General features: G+C 42.7%; 1 pseudogene; it reads left to right on the plus strand.

Annotated features, from left to right (window-relative positions):
• The first annotated feature begins 1,939 nt into the window (after window positions 1-1,939).
• LOC112823862 (ubiquitin-like protein 5 pseudogene) lies at window positions 1,940-2,355 on the plus strand (annotated as a pseudogene).
• The last annotated feature ends 3,645 nt before the right edge of the window (window positions 2,356-6,000 follow it).

Below are 6,000 nucleotides of genomic sequence, written 5' to 3' on the forward strand. Positions count from 1 at the left end.
AATTACACACAGGGAAAAGGGAGGTTTTCAAAAGAACTTTTGTGGCTCAGATGGTTAAGCCTCTACCTTCCACTCGGGTCATAATCCCAGGGTCCTGGGATCGAGCCCGCATCAGGCTCCCTGCTCAGCAGGAAGCCTGCTTCTCCCTCTCCCTCCTCTACTGTTCACCCTGCTTGTGCTCTCTCCCTCTCTCTGTCAAATAAATAAATAAAATTAAAAAAAAAAAGAACTTTTGTATGCTAAAGAGGACCTACAAAATACTAGAGGCCTTGTCATTGTCAAGTTAAGGTGGTTTTTCCCTCTAGTAAAGCATTAACATTAAGATAGTTGGGAGTTTCCTTCTGGAAGTTCGGTTATTGGTAACAATGCTTATTTTCTTGTAAATCCCTAAGACGTTTGTAAATGAGGGAGACTCCTGGTTTACTGGACTGTGATCTCTATCAGTTAACCATTTGTTTTTCCTTCCCTTAGCTTTAGGGCAGCCAGGAGTGCCTGAGGAATGTCACGTATAGCCCCCCTGGGAGTGGGGGGATTGTGGAGTGTCAGCTGTGTTTTGCCCTCAGCTTGCCTTCTGCTCCCTCATCAGTGGGACTGAGCCCAGCACGAAGCTCTGTGCTCGGCTTGGAGTCCGCTTGTCCCGCTCCCTCTGCTCCTCCCCCGCTCGTGCTTTCTCTCTAGCGCGTGTGCGGGCACATGGGCGCATGCAGTTTCTCACTCTCAAATAAATAAGTAAAGTCTTTAAAAAAAAATGAAAAAAGACAAAAAAGAATTTTAAGCAGGGGAATGGCATTTCTAATTCATATTTTAACAGAATCACTCTGACTGCAGCACTGAAGTAAGGAGGCCAGTCAGGAGGCTATTGCAATAATCCATGTGAAGGAAAACGCAGGCTTAGACTAAAGTGATGGCAGTGGGGGTGGTGCAGAGTGGTCAGATTCTAAATATATTTTGAAAGTGGAGGCAAAAGGATTTCCTGATAGTTCGATGTAGGGTATGAAAGAAAGAGAAGAGTCGTGGATGACTTTTTAAGGTTTTGCCCAGAGCAACTGGAAAAATTAAGTTTTGCCATTAATTGAGATGAAGATGCCTACAGTGGCAACTGGTTTGGGATGGAAAATCAAGAGCTCAGTTCTGGAGTTGCTTCTTAGTAGTGGTATGCTGGTAAATGTTTGACAACTGGTTCTCCAAGGAAAAAAGGTGTGGGTGTGTGTGTGTGTGTGTGTGTGTGTGTGTGTGTGTGTGTGTGTGTGTATGCCTATATAAATTTATTATAAATGGACATATAGCACACAATTCACAAATAATAAAATTAGTAGTTCTCCATCTGTGGGAGATAGGTTCCAAGACCCACAGCAGATGTCTGAATCCAAGGGTAGTACTGAACCCTATATAAAACTATGTTTTGGGGGGCACCTGGGTAGCTCAGTTGGTTAAACGGCTGCCTTCGGCTCAGGTCATGACCCTGGGGTCCTGGGATCGAGCCCCACATCCGGCTCCCTGCTCAGCGGAGAGCCTGCTTCTCCCTCTCCCTCTGCCTGCCACTCTGCCTGCTTGTGCTCTCTCTCTCTCTCTGTCAAATAAAGAAAATCTTTAAAAACAAAAAACTATGCTTTGGTATGCCTGGGTGGCTCAGCTGTTTAAGCGTCTGAATCTTGATTTCGGCTCAGGTCATGATCTCAGGGTCATGGGATTGAGCCATGTTAGACTCCATGCTCAGTGGGGAGTCAGCTTCTCTTCCTTTCCCTCTGCCCCCCTAAAAAAACAAAACAAAATGTTTTTTCCTATACATACATACCTGAGTTTAATTTATAAATAGGTGCAGTAAGAGATTAACAAGTACAAATAATAAAATAGAACAATTATAACAATATAGTATAAAAGTTGTGGACTCTGACCCCGGCTCCGCCCTCGAGCCCTCGCTCGAGGTTGTGGCGTCGGCTGGTTCCAGGCTTTCGAGCTCCAGACAGGATGATCGAGGTTGTTTGCAACACCCGTCTAGGGAAGAAGGTCCGCGTTAAGTACAACACTGATGACACCATCGGGGACCTTAAGAAGCTGATCACAGCCCAAACTGGCACCTGTGGGAACAAGATCGTCCTGAAGAAGTGGTACACGATTTTTAAGGACCATGTGTCTCTGGGGGACTATGAAATCCATGATGGGATGAACCTGGAGCTTTATTACCAATAGAGCAGAATTCCTTCCCCCTGTCAAGTGCCCTGCCTTACCCTCCCCTCTCCTCTTCCCTTCTTCCCCCATCCCTTCCTCTCCCACCCTCACCCCCACACTGGTATGGATGCTTGTTTTTAAAAACTCATGTTAATAAAATCTTAGAAGTTGCAAAAAAAAAAAAAAGGTGCGTGAATGTGGTCCTCTCAAAACATCTTGTACTGTATTTGTAGTCAGGTGCAAGGGTGCAAGAGCACCTGGCTCCAGGGGTCCCAAACAGACTGAATTTGGCCACTTGTTGCTGACAAAATCCAAAGGCAGAGAGATGAATGGTGGTCAAACAAGAAAGGAGTTTATTTCAGAGAGGCCAACACCGGGAAGACAGCGGACTAGTTTGTCTCAAAGCCTGTCTCCGAAGTCTTGAAAATACTTAAAGGTTTCTATAAGGAAAATGTGGGACGGTGTGGGTGGGTACATGCAGGTGCACAATAAAGGTCAGGTTGATCATTATCTTGAGGTCAATCACCGGCAGGATCTTGCTGGCTCAGGGCAGTTCTCATTGCTTGAGGGGGTAGTTTGGGCTCCCATCAGGGGATGCTTTGCCCGCTGGGTCTTTTGCCTGAGTTAAGAGATGAGTGGGAAAGAGGAACTTCATCAGTGTGAAAGCACAGACTAAGGTCGCAATGCAGGTAGTTGACATCCTCTTTTATATTCACCCTTCTTGTGATGATGTGAGATAATAAAATGCCTATATGATGAGAGGAAGTGGGGCAAATGACTAGGCATTTATGATGTAGTGTTAGGTGACTATTGACCTCCTGATGGTACATCAGAAGGACTTTTTCCAGACTACAGTTGACCTGGATAAGTGATACTGCAGAAGGCAAAGCCTCAGGCAAGGGAGGACTTTATATAATTCTCCTTATCATAAATTCCATATGGCCAATTTATTCTCACAGAATGCCTTCATTAATTTTTGCCAAACTTGTTTGTTTGCTTGTTTATTTTTTTTAATGAATTTTTAAAGCTATTTATTTAAGGAATCTCTACACCCAACATGGGGCTCGGATTCACGACCCCAAGATCAAGAATCTTGTGCTCTACAGACTGAGCCAGCCAGGCACCACGATTTTTGCCAAATTTGTATCTATAGCCAACTAATGGTTGCAATTGCCGAACAAGTATTGTTCCAAGGTTCAGCCATAAAAAAGAATGAAATCTTGCCATTTACAATGGCATGTAATGAAAATGACCTCTTGAGTAGTATGCTAAGCAAAATAAGTCAGAGAAAGACTAATACCATATGATTTCACTCAAATGTACAATTAAAAAAAAAAAGGGACAACCCAAAAAGCTGACTCTTAACTATAGAGAACAAACAGATGGTCACCAGAGGGGAGGTGAGTGGGCAAAGGGGTGAAATAGGGAAGGGGATTAAGAGTACACTTACAGTGATGAGCACTGAGGAACATATAGAATTGGTGAATCACTATATTGTACACCTGAAACTGATATAACATTGTATGGTAATTATAGTAGAGTTAAATTAAAATTTAAAAAGTATAGTTCTAAGATGAATATTGGTTGATATTTGCTTACATTAATAGTAGGATGAAAGTAGGTGCGCCTGGGTGGATTAGTTGATTGGGCGTCCTACTCTTGGCTTTGGCTCAGGTCATGGTCTTGGGGCCATGGGATGAAGCCGTGTGTCAGGCTCCTTACTTGGCACTGAGTATTCTTGGGATTCTCTCTCTCTCTCTCTCTCTCTCTGCTCCTCTCCCCACTTGCTGTCTCTCTTTCTCTCTCTCTCAAAAAAATAAATAGAAAAAAATAAAATCTTTAAAATAGTAGGATGGAAGTGAAACAACAAAGACTTATGTTGGAACTTCACTAGTCAATGACACAAACTACTGCTTTGTTGACTCAGATAGTTGTTTTCCAACCCTGGAAGAATAGTTCCTCAAATTTTTTATGTTACTTACAGTGTAATAGCTACAGACACAATGCAATCTAAATTTAATCTGTATTATTAAGGGCGCCTGGGTGGCTCAGTCGTTAAGCGTCTGCCTTCGGCTCAGGTCATGATCTCAGGGTCCTGGGATCGAGTCCCACATCGGGCTCCTTGCTCCGCGGGAAGCCTGCTTTTCCCTCTCCCACTCCCCCTGCTTGTGTTCCTGCTCTCGCTGTCTCTCTCTCTGTCAAATAAATAAATAAAATCTTTAAAAAAAAAAAATCTGTATTATTAATATTTTTTACATCACTTTCTTAGGTATAGGCGATCAACAAAGTAACAAGTCAAACTCTGATTGGTAGCATTTGCCAATTTCTGCAGCATAATACTCTCACCATGGCTGGTTTCAGAGCTACCAACATGGTGTCACTGAATGTGGAGTTAAGAAGAGATGTGAGAATAGCACACCATTAAATAGTATTTCCATAATACAGAGAGAATAGATGTAAATAACACCAAGAGCATAGGAAATAATAAAATATAGGAAAGTGATGAGTTTTGGGGTGCCTGAGTGGCTCAGTTGGTTGAGCATCTGACTTCAGCTCCAGTCATGATGTCGGGGTCCAGGGATCAGGCCCTGCATTGTGCTCCCCACTGGGTAGGGAGTCTGTTTCTCCCTCTCCCTCTGCCCCTCCCCCTGCTTGTGCTTTGTCTCTCAAATAAATAAATGAAATCTTAAAAAAAAAAGTGATGAGTTTTGAACATTACCTCTGTTTTTAATAGAATTTATTTAATTTTAAATTTATATAATTTAATTTTTAGTAATGGCTGTGTTTAACAAGAGGCTGGAAAATTCCTGAAAATGTAACACTTGGCTCTTGGAGCCTGGTCCAGACACTACTCCTTTCTCTATTTAGAAAGGTTGGGTATCTGAGTCTGGACTTGGAGGAGAACTCCAAGTCAGATATGTAAATTTGGAAGTGGACAGCATATGGAGTATTTAAAGCCATGATACTGGATGATGATGGAGCGTTGGTGTAGATAGACAAGAGAACCAAGAACAGTTCTTGGGACTACAACATTCAGCATCAGGGAGATGAAGACATCAGGGAAATGAGAGACTTAAAAGAGTAGCTAGAGGAAGAACAAGAACCCATAGATTGCAGTATCATGGAGGCCAAGCGACAGATTTGTTTCAAGAAGGAGTTATTTTTTATTTATTTTTTGTATTTTGTTTTTTTTTAATTTTTTAAATTCTTAATTTTTTTGTTTGCTTGTTTTACCAAGAAGGAGTTATTAACAAGTCAAATGCTGCTGATAGTGAGACTAGGACTGAGAACTGAACAGTGGATTTATCAATTTGTCCTTAGCCAATAAAGAGAATCAAACAAACAAAAATACAATATTTTCATGCCTTTTTGCCATTACTCATCCTGCTCCCTCTGCCATTTTTTCCCCCTTCCTTATCCTTACAGCAAGCTCCCATCCTGCTTCCAGGCTTTATCCGTCAGTCTCAATAGGAAACAGATGAGACACTCAGATTAGGACAATTAGACAAAGGTTTATTTACAAAGGGACTAATTTCAAACATGTTGGGGGGGTATAGAGGAAGACCAGGGAGAGTTCAGGAACCTAATGTGAGCTGTTAACGCCCCTTGACCTGAAGGAGTGGTGGGAGGGAGGAGAGATTACAGAAACTGGAAGAGCCCTGTTCATCAAGCCAATGTGAAAGGGACAGTTACCTTCAAAGAAGGTTCACAGCCAGCTCAAGGGAAACCTGCAGGAAGTACCCCGGGAATTAATTACTCAGCCCTCACATTCCTCCGTCTCACCAATCCCCTGCAAGGGTGTTGGCGCATACCTAAGTGGAAGCCAGGGAG

The sequence above is a fragment of the Callorhinus ursinus genome, unplaced genomic scaffold, assembly GCF_003265705.2.
Source record: "Callorhinus ursinus isolate GAN/ISIS: 27379988/994484 unplaced genomic scaffold, GSC_fseal_2.0 scaffold9, whole genome shotgun sequence".
NCBI classification, from domain to species: Eukaryota; Metazoa; Chordata; class Mammalia; order Carnivora; family Otariidae; genus Callorhinus; species Callorhinus ursinus.